Genomic DNA, 11,043 nt, shown 5'->3' with positions numbered 1-11,043 from the left:
CTATACTGACTGTAAAGTGCAGCGTGCGTTACTATACTGACTGTAAAGTGCCGCGTGCGTTACTATACTGACTGTAAAGTGCAGCGCGCGTTACTATACTGACTGTAAAGTGCAGCGTGCGTTACTATACTGACTGTAAAGTGCAGCGTGCGTTACTATACTGACTGTAAAGTGCAGCGTGCGTTACTACACTGACTGTAAAGTGCCGCGTGCGTTACTATACTGACTGTAAAGTGCAGCGCGCGTTACTATACTGACTGTAAAGTGCCGCGTGCGTTACTATACTGACTGTAAAGTGCAGCGTGCGTTACTACACTGACTGTAAAGAGCAGCATGTTTTACTATACTGACTGTAAAGTGCAGCAGGCGTTACTATACTGACTGTAAAGTGCCGCGTGCGTTACTATACTGACTGTAAAGTGCAGCGTGCGTTACTATACTGACTGTAAAGTGCCGCGTGCGTTACTATACTGACTGTAAAGTGCAGCGTGCGTTACTATACTGACTGTAAAGTGCCGCGTGTGTTACTATACTGACTGTAAAGTGCAGCGTGCGTTACTATACTGACTGTAAAGTGCAGCGTGCGTTACTATACTGACTGTAAAGTGCAGCGTGCGTTACTATACTGACTGTAAAGTGCAGCGTGCGTTACTATACTGACTGTAAAGTGCAGCGTGCGTTACTATACTGACTGTAAAGTGCAGCGTGCGTTACTATACTGACTGTAAAGTGCAACATGTGTTACTATACTGACTGTAAAGTGCAGCGTGCGTTACTATACTGACTGTAAAGTGCAGCGTGCGTTACTATACTGACTGTAAAGTGCCGCGTGTGTTACTATACTGACTGTAAAGTGCAGCGTGCGTTACTATACTGACTGTAAAGTGCAGCGTGCGTTACTACACTGACTGTAAAGAGCAGCATGTTTTACTATACTGACTGTAAAGTGCAGCAGGCGTTACTATACTGACTGTAAAGTGCAGCGTGTGTTACTATACTGACTGTAAAGTGCAGCGTGCGTTACTATACTGACTGTAAAGTGCAGCGTGTGTTACTATACTGACTGTAAAGAGCAGCATGTTACTATACTGACTGTAAAGTGCAGCGTGCGTTACTATACTGACTGTAAAGTGCCGCGTGCGTTACTATACTGACTGTAAAGTGCAGCGTGCGTTACTATACTGACTGTAAAGTGCAGCGTGCGTTACTACACTGACTGTAAAGAGCAGCATGTGTTACTATACTGACTGTAAAGTGCCGCGTGCGTTACTATACTGACTGTAAAGTGCAGCGTGCGTTACTATACTGACTGTAAAGTGCAGCGTGCGTTACTATACTGACTGTAAAGTGCAGCATGCGTTACTATACTGACTGTAAAGTGCAGCGTGCGTTACTATACTGACTGTAAAGTGCAGCGTGCGTTACTATACTGACTGTAAAGTGCCGCGTGCGTTACTATACTGACTGTAAAGTGCAGCGTGCATTACTATACTGACTGTAAAGTGCCGCGTGCGTTACTATACTGACTGTAAAGTGCAGCGTGCGTTACTATACTGACTGTAAAGTGCAGCGTGCGTTACTATTCTGACTGTAAAGTGCAGCGTGCGTTACTATTCTGACTGTAAAGTGCAGCGTGCGTTACTACACTGACTGTAAAGTGCCGCGTGCGTTACTATACTGACTGTAAAGTGCAGCGTGCGTTACTATACTGACTGTAAAGTGCAGCGTGCGTTACTATACTGACTGTAAAGAGCAGCATGTTACTATACTGACTGTAAAGTGCAGCGTGCGTTACTATACTGACTGTAAAGTGCCGCGTGCGTTACTATACTGACTGTAAAGTGCAGCGTGCGTTACTATACTGACTGTAAAGTGCAGCGTGCGTTACTACACTGACTGTAAAGAGCAGCATGTGTTACTATACTGACTGTAAAGTGCCGCGTGCGTTACTATACTGACTGTAAAGTGCAGCGTGCGTTACTATACTGACTGTAAAGTGCAGCGTGCGTTACTATACTGACTGTAAAGTGCAGCGTGCGTTACTATACTGACTGTAAAGTGCAGCGTGCGTTACTATACTGACTGTAAAGTGCAGCTTGCGTTACTATACTGACTGTAAAGTGCAGCGTGCGTTACTATACTGACTGTAAAGTGCAGCGTGCGTTACTACACTGACTGTAAAGTGCAGCGTGTGTTACTATACTGACTGTAAAGTGCAGCGTGCGTTACTATACTGACTGTAAAGTGCAGCGTGTGTTACTATACTGACTGTAAAGTGCAGCGTGCGTTACTACACTGACTGTAAAGAGCAGCGTGCGTTACTATTCTGACTGTAAAGTGCCGCAGGCGTTACTATACTGACTGTAAAGTGCAGCGTGCGTTACTATACTGACTGTAAAGTGCAGCGTGCGTTACTATACTGACTGTAAAGTGCCGCATGTGTTACTATACTGACTGTAAAGTGCAGCGTGAGTTACTATACTGACTGTAAAGTGCAGCGTGCGTTACTATACTTACTGTAAAGAGCAGCATGCGTTACTACACTGACTGTAAAGAGCAGCATGTTTTACTATACTGACTGTAAAGTGCAGCAGGCGTTACTATACTGACTGTAAAGTGCCGCATGTGTTACTATACTGACTGTAAAGTGCAGCGTGCGTTACTATACTGACTGTAAAGTGCCGCATGTGTTACTATACTGACTGTAAAGTGCAGCGTGCGTTACTATACTGACTGTAAAGAGCAGCATGTGTTACTATACTGACTGTAAAGTGCAGCGTGCGTTACTATACTGACTGTAAAGTGCAGCGTGCGTTACTATACTGACTGTAAAGTGCAGCGTGCGTTACTATTCTGACTGTAAAGTGCAGCGTGCGTTACTATACTGACTGTAAAGTGCAGCATGTGTTACTATACTGACTGTAAAGTGCCCCATGTGTTACTATACTGACTGTAAAGAGCAGCATCCGTTACTATACTGACTGTAAAGTGCCGCATGTGTTACTATACTGACTGTAAAGTGCAGCGTGCGTTACTATACTGACTGTAAAGTGCAGCATGTTTTACTATACTGACTGTAAAGTGCAGCAGGCGTTACTATACTGACTGTAAAGTGCAGCGTGCGTTACTATACTAACTGTAAAGAGCAGCATGCGTTACTATACTGACTGTAAAGTGCAGCGTGCATTACTATACTGACTGTAAAGTGCAGTGTGCGTTACTATACTGACTGTAGGGAGCAGCATGTGTTACTATACTGACTGTAATGTGCAGCGTGCGTTACTATACTGACTGTAAAGTGCAGCGTGCGTTACTATACTGACTGTAAAGTGCAGCGTGCGTTACTATACTGACTGTAAAGTGCAGCGTGCGTTACTATACTGACTGTAAAGTGCAGCATGCGTTACTATACTGACTGTAAAGTGCAGCGTGCGTTACTATACTGACTGTAAAGTGCAGCGTGCGTTACTATACTGACTGTAAAGTGCAGCGTGCGTTACTATACTGACTAAAGTGCAGCGTGCGTTACTATACTGACTGTAAAGTGCAGCATGCGTTACTATACTGACTGTAAAGAGCAGCATGTGTTACTATACTGACTGTAAAGTGCAGCATGCATTACTATACTAACTGTAAAGAGCAGCATGTGTTACTAAACTGACTGTAAAGTGCAGCGTGCGTTACTTTACTGACTGTAAAGTGCAGCATGCGTTACTATACTGACTAAAGTGCAGCGTGCGTTACTATACTGACTGTAAAGTGCAGCGTGTGTTACTATACTGACTGTAAAGAGCAGCGTGCGTTACTATACTGACTGTAAAGAGCAGCATGTGTTACTATACTGACTGTAAAGTGCAGCGTGCGTTACTATACTGACTGTAAAGTGCAGCGTGCGTTACTATACTGACTGTAAAGTGCAGCGTGCGTTACTATACTGACTGTAAAGTGCAGCGTGCGTTACTACACTGACTGTAAAGAGCAGCATGCGTTACTATACTGACTGTAAAGTGCAGCATGCGTTACTATACTGACTGTAAAGAGCAGCATGTGTTACTATACTGACTGTAAAGTGCAGCGTGCGTTACTATACTGACTGTAAAGTGCCGCGTGTGTTACTATACTGACTGTAAAGTGCAGCAGGCGTTACTATACTGACTGTAAAGTGCCGCGTGCATTACTATACTGACTGTAAAGAGCAGCATGTGTTACTATACTGACTGTAAAGTGCCGAATGTGTTACTATACTGACTGTAAAGTGCCGCATGTGTTACTATACTGACTGTAAAGTGCCGCATGTGTTACTATACTGACTGTAAAGTGCCGCATGTGTTACTATACTGACTGTAAAGTGCCGCATGCGTTACTATACTGACTGTAAAGAGCAGCATGTGTTACTATACTGACTGTAAAGTGCAGCGTGCGTTACTATACTGACTGTAAAGTGCCGCATGTGTTACTATACTGACTGTAAAGTGCAGCAGGCGTTACTATACTGACTGTAAAGTGCCGCATGTGTTACTATACTGACTGTAAAGTGCCGCATGTGTTACTATACTGACTGTAAAGTGCCGCATGTGTTACTATACTGACTGTAAAGTGCCGCATGTGTTACTATACTGACTGTAAAGTGCTGCATGTGTTACTATACTGACTGTAAAGTGCCGCATGTGTTACTATACTGACTGTAAAGTGCCGCATGTGTTACTATACTAACTGTAAAGAGCCATTAAAGGAGCCCTGACACAAGTTTGAACATTGACATTGTTCTTTCATTTTTGTGTTTGAATTTTGGATACACGTTGCCCTGGTCATTTTACTAGTATTTATAGCTGGGGCAATATAGGGATATTTACTACACAATTGCCTGTAGCATTATGAGACCTTGCAGTTTATAACAACGATGTTCAATAAGGGCCTGTTCACATCACCGTTCGATTCCGTTCCGTTCCGTAGTCGACTCCGTTATTGATTCCGTCGGAAAACTGGAAACCAGCCGGAATGGTGACGAACGGAAGCCATTAGCGATGTTTCCATCAACATTGAGATCAATGGTGACTGAAACGGAAGCTGTGCTTTCACTTTCCGTTGCGGGGTTCACCCGACAGAACCTCGGAACGGAAGCGAACGGTGATGTGGACAGGCCCTAATGTATTTTTTTGTTCACACAGCTTTAATTTTTTTGTTTCGTTTTACAAGTTGTTTCTTACTTACAATTTATTTTTATTTATTTTTTTTGTGTGGAAAGGGGTGGGGGGGTGCCATTTCCATTTTCGCCTCAGGCAGCAGAAAAGCTAGAATCGGCCCTGCTCTTCGTGATACTTGAAATTTGGGAGGTATAGATGAACTCCCTGGCCAAAGCGTTGCTGACGCTCTTCCCGGGGATTGCACTCCTGGAGAAGCCCCTGAGGTCACTATCAATATATGGACAGTGATGTCAGGGGCACCTCTAGGAAGCCCCAATGGAGCTATGTACAGGGAGGGGGTGTAGTGCTATCTACAGGAGGGTGTGTGTGGCACTATCTACAAGGGGGAGGGTGGCAATATCTACAGGGTGCTGGCAGTAGCGCTAAGGGGGCGTGTGTGGCACTACCTGCAAGGGGGCATGTGTGGCACTACCTACAAGGGGGGAGTGTGGCACTATCTACAGGGGGACTGTGTGGCACTATCTACAGGGGGGTGTGGCACTGTCTACAAGGGGAAGTGTGGCACTTTCTGAAGGGGGTTGTGTGGCACTATCTACAAGGGGGGGTGTGTGGCATTATCTCCAGGGGGCTGTTCATTATGTCACCATATAGTCTCATTAGCCTCAGATATGCAATCTGTCTAGTCCGGCACTGACCTCTTTATTTATTTTCTTTTTATTTATTAATTTATTTGTTATGTTAACTACTTTATATAACTGTATCGCTTGTAAAATGTGCAAATGGTTTTATGCTCGAGTTACATAAAAACTAAGTGGGAAGAAAAATTACATCTCATTGATTGGTAGAGAAAGCAAACATGGTGAGGGAGAAGAAAAAGTCGGGAAAGTGGTTTGGACGGGGACGGGGGGGGGGGGGGCAAACTGAATCTTTGCCCCGCGTGCTGGAGAACCCAGCCACGCCTCTGTCACAGGCACTTTGCAAATGTGACATGTCACCCGAAAACCATTCCAGCTAAATTTGAGCTCCAAATGGTGATCCTTCCCTTTTGACCCCTGGCGTGTGCCCAAACAGCAGTTTATGACCACTTATGGGGTATTGCCGTAATCGAGAGAAAATGCTTTTCAAATGTTGGGGTGCTTTTTCTCCTTCATGCCTTGTAAAAATCAACAATTTTGACATTTTACTAGAAAAAAATGTTGATTTTCATTTTCCCAGCCTAAAGTCAGCAGAAATCCTGTGGGGTCAAATTGCTCACTATACCCCTTGATAAATTCCTTGAGGGGTGTAGTTTGCCAAATGGCTTCTTTTTGGGGGTGTTTTCACTGTTTTGGTATCACAAGACCTCTTCAAACTGGATATGGTGCCTAAGATATATTCAAGTAAAAAGAAGGTCCCAAAATCCTCTAGGTGCTCCTTTGCTTCAGATGTCTGTGTTTCAGTGAATTGGCACACTAGGCCACATGTGGGATATTTCTAAAAGCTGCAGAATCTGGGCAATAAATATTGAGCTGCGTTTCTCTGGTAAAACCTTCTGTGTTACAGAAAAAAAAGTATTAAAAATGAATTTATGCAAAAAAAATGAAATTTGTAAATTTCATCCCTACACTGCTGTAATTCTTGTGAAATGCCTAAAGGGTTAATAAACTTACTAAATGCTGTTTTAAATACTTTGAGGGGTTCCGTTTTTAAAATTGGGTGATTTATGGGGATTTGCATTGTATGGGCGCCTCAAAACCACTTCACAACTGAACTCTGTAAAAATAGCCTTTTTAAATTTTCTTGAAAATGTGAGAAATTTCTGCTAAAGTTCTAAGCCTTGTAACGTCCTAGAAAAAGGATGTTTAAAAAATTATGCCAATCTAAAGTAGACATATGGCAAATGTTAATTGGCATTTATTTTGTGCGGTATTACTAGCTGCCTTACAAGCAGATACATTCAAATTTAGAAAAATTCCAATTTTTGAACTTTTTCTCAAAATTGTGGTGTTTTTCACAATAAAATATTGAATGTATCGATTTTTTTTTTACCACTAACTTAAAGTATAATGTGTCACGAGAAAACAATCTCAGAATCACTTGGATAGGTATAAGCATTCCAGAGTTATTACCACATAAAGTGACACGTCAGATTTGAAAAATGGGACTGCGTCCTGAACGTGTCAACTAGTTCATGTCCATAAGGGGTTAATCTCCCCCTACTTGCATACTTCAATGTGATAATACCCAAGGGTCGCTGACACTACATGTTTTTGTCATATTTTTGTATATCAACAGGACTTGACCTTGTCCTGTTCTGTAGGCTTGTACTGTGCATCTCTCTTGAATGACATTATTATTGAGCTTATTGTATCATGTCTCTACTGCAAGCTGGAAAAACACACTCATGGGGTGGTGATAGCGTTCATGTGCAAAAATCCCTAGACCCCTCCCCCTTTTGCCCTTGGCTGACTCGACTATTTTGGATGTCCTGAAGACTATCACTGATGTCTCACCTATTTCACACAGCATTGACAGAGAAGATTAAACTGGGTTTCCAATCTTTAATCATTCTTAATTTGCCAAATAAGCACATTTACTAATATTATTTTCATTGCAGAAATGCTCCTAAATTTACAGTAGTTTCAGGGCCTGGGTGAAGTCATGGCATTTTGCCCATTCAGCATGTGATTGCTGCTTGCTGGGTAGCCCCCTCATGGTCACTATGTAAGCGATCACCTATATGCCAGGTGCCCGATATTTGTTTGTTTCCTGTAAATGTTTAGTGCATGGGCAAGATATGTGTACTCACACTTGAGCAGAGGGTTTATAAAAGTTTACTAAGTACTGTGCATGTGAAACACCTAATAAATTCATACTACTTTTGTAACTCAGAAGTACATTGTGGACACGTTCTATCTTCCAGGGAGGGCTTTTCTGCTGTGTTATGTTGGGTTTGGTAAAGTGGTGGCTATGATACATCCACATGAGGGTACAGAATTAGCGTACTGGCTTGTGGCTCTACTCACGCTGGAGAGAATGCCAATGGAGAAATTGTTGATGAGAAAATAGCACAAATTTGAAACATTATGTTGCATTTGATCTTTTTGCTGTGCTGTGCTGATTGATCTTGCTACAATGTACACTATACGGCTTGACCATAACATATATGAGCATGTTGGACATCCCATTCCAAAACCATAGGTATTAATATGGAGTTGGGCCCCCTTAATATGCTATAACAGCCGTCACTCTTCTCGCAAGGCTTTCCACAAGATTTTGGAGTGTGTCTGTGGGTATTTGTGAGGTCATGCTCTGTTGTTTTGATCAAGAAGGTCTGGCTCACAATTGGCAGTCACTCCAGAGAACATGTTTCCACTAATCCAAAGTCCAGTGGCTTAATACTTTATACCACGAAAGCCAACGCTTGGCATTACACAAAATGATATTAGGCTTGTTTGCAGCTACTCTACCATAAAAAAAAAAACATTTTGTGAATGTTCTTCTGTTGATGTTGATGTCACTTGCAATGTCTGTCACTGATGCTGATGTCTTTTGCTCATATCACTTCCAGGGACAGTTTGGAACTCTAGTAAGTGATTGGATATTTTTATACTGTACATCACGCACTTCAGCACTCGGCGGTTCCACTCCGTGAATTTGTGTGATCTACCTCTTCATAGCTGATCTGTTGTTACTACTAAACAGTTCCACTTACAGTTTACCAGGGAAGATCTAGTAGATCAGAAATTGTATGAACTCACGTGTGGCAAAGGTGGCATCTTATGACAGTGTCAAGCTTAAAGTCTCTTCAGCACAAGCCATACTACTTCTAATGTTTGCCTATGTTACGACCAGCGGGTTGTGGACCCATTGGGATACTCCACCGGTTTGGCCACCTCTAAGCATGTTATCTAAGTAAACTCCCCGGTCTTCACCCTCTAACCTCCTTACAGGGATCTGTACTGCGCTGTGGGAAGGCTACCAGGTCGCTACCTCTTGAGGTGGTTCCGGTGAAAGTAGTGCCTGGTCCAGCGGACCAGGATTCTATGGTGTAGCACACCGAGAGTGCAGGCACTGGCAGATGGTACCTTGGCAGATGGATGCGGATCAGCCAACACAGTTCGTAATAGGCAGGAAGCGTAGGCTCATCGCAAATAGCTGGGTACAAACTGGCAGTAGACAGCGGGATGCAGACTAATGGTGGATAATCGGATATGAACTGGTAGCAGGTAGCAGGTGGCAGACTGGTAGCGGGCAGCTGGGCACAGACTGTAGTGGATCGCTGGACATAGGCTTGTAGCAGATAGCTGGATACTGGCTGATCACAGATAGCTGGATAAAGGATGGTAGCATATAGCTGGATACAGACTTACAACAAATAACTGGATACAGGCTGGTAGTGGATAGCTGGATACAGGCTGGTAACAGATAACTGGATACAGGCTGGTAGCGGATAGCTGGATACAGGCTGATAACAGATAGCAAGTGTGGACTGGAATCAGATGCAAACAGGAACCATTGCAGGACACAACTTGGTTGCACCAATGTTGCATAGGTCAATAGCAGAGGTGCCTTAAATAGTCCAGGAGCAAACAGGGATTGGCAGATGAGTTTTTAAATTATGTGCGCTGGCCCTTTTAGAGACAGCAGGTGCGCACATGCGTGCATTATGAGTCATAAGGGTTCAAGCAGAGGAAGACAGCAGACACAGGTGGCCAGGATGAGCAGGCCGCCGGCAGGAAAGGTATGGGACCAGGCGGCAGTAAAATTTGGCAGTAGCGACAGCCAATGGAGATTGCATGACGGTGTGCTTGATTGTATGCACCTGTTTGCAATGTGTGTGGCTGAAACTTTTGAACTCAATAATTAAGGGGTGTCCACATAATTTTGACCATATAGTGTAAGTACCAAATGTTCTAAATAAAGGAAATAAAAAGTTGACAGTAAAGACATAGCTTGACAGATTAATAAAAAAAAATAGGTGGAGAACCTCTTAAGGCTGTGTTCACACGGGGCAGATACACTGCATAATTGCAATATTAGGAATAAAAATACACACCGCAGGTCAATTTCTGAGCGTTTGTTTCACTCAGTATTTACGCAGCGTGTGGATGAGATTTGTTTTATCTCATCCACTTTGTTGCTACTCTATTTTCTGTGGATTATCCACAACGAATTCGCACACTGACCCTAAAAGTTGCAGCAAAATAACCAGTGGCGTAATTACCGCTGTAGCAGCCATAGCGGCTGCTACGGGCCCATGGCATGAGGGGGCCCCCCCATGCCAGAGGCTCCGATAGCAACCGCTATGGGTGCTACAGTGGTAGTGACGCCACTTGCAATAGTCCTTCGAAGGCAGATATATTTGAGCACTATAACAGAGCAGGGAGGTATCTCCCATACCTCCCAACCGTCCCGGATTCAGCGTGAGACTCCCGGAATCCGGGCGGTGTCCCGCTGTCAACTGTATCTGCGTCCTCAGGACGTAGATAGTTGAATCCAATTCTGAAGCAGGGAACCATCAGCCCCCTGCTTCAGAATTAGCTCAGAGTGGAGGAGCAGAGGGAGCTCCTCCATTTCCCAAGGACTCCCCGGGCACAGCGCTACTCTAAGCGTTGTGCTCAGAGAAGCACATGACGTTACTGTAGATATATGGACAGTGACGTCTGTGGCTACTCCTTGAGCGGAATCCCCGTTGCCGACTCTGGCCGGATATATGGACAGTGACCTCAGGGGTTTCCTTATGAGCTGAATCCCCGGCCAGATCATCGGCAACGGGGATTCCACTCAAGGAGTAGCCACTAATTCTGAAGCAAGGAACAATCAGCTCCCTGCTTCAGAATTAGTTCAGAGCGGAAGAGCAGAGCTACTTTAAGCGCTGTGCTCGAGGAAGCCCTGATGTCATTGTTCATATATGGAC

The 11,043-nt window shown here is 43.9% G+C and overlaps 1 long non-coding RNA gene across 1 annotated transcript in view; it reads left to right on the top strand.

The window, feature by feature from the left end:
* Positions 1-11,043, top strand: part of LOC142741256 (uncharacterized) — a 33,180-nt gene that overhangs the window by 3,048 nt on the left and 19,089 nt on the right. The window lies entirely within an intron of this gene.

The sequence above is a fragment of the Rhinoderma darwinii genome, chromosome 2 (assembly GCF_050947455.1).
Source record: "Rhinoderma darwinii isolate aRhiDar2 chromosome 2, aRhiDar2.hap1, whole genome shotgun sequence".
NCBI lineage: Eukaryota > Metazoa > Chordata > Amphibia > Anura > Rhinodermatidae > Rhinoderma > Rhinoderma darwinii.
The sequence above is the reverse complement of the archived record's forward strand: the minus strand, read 5'-3'. Positions and strand labels throughout refer to the sequence as shown.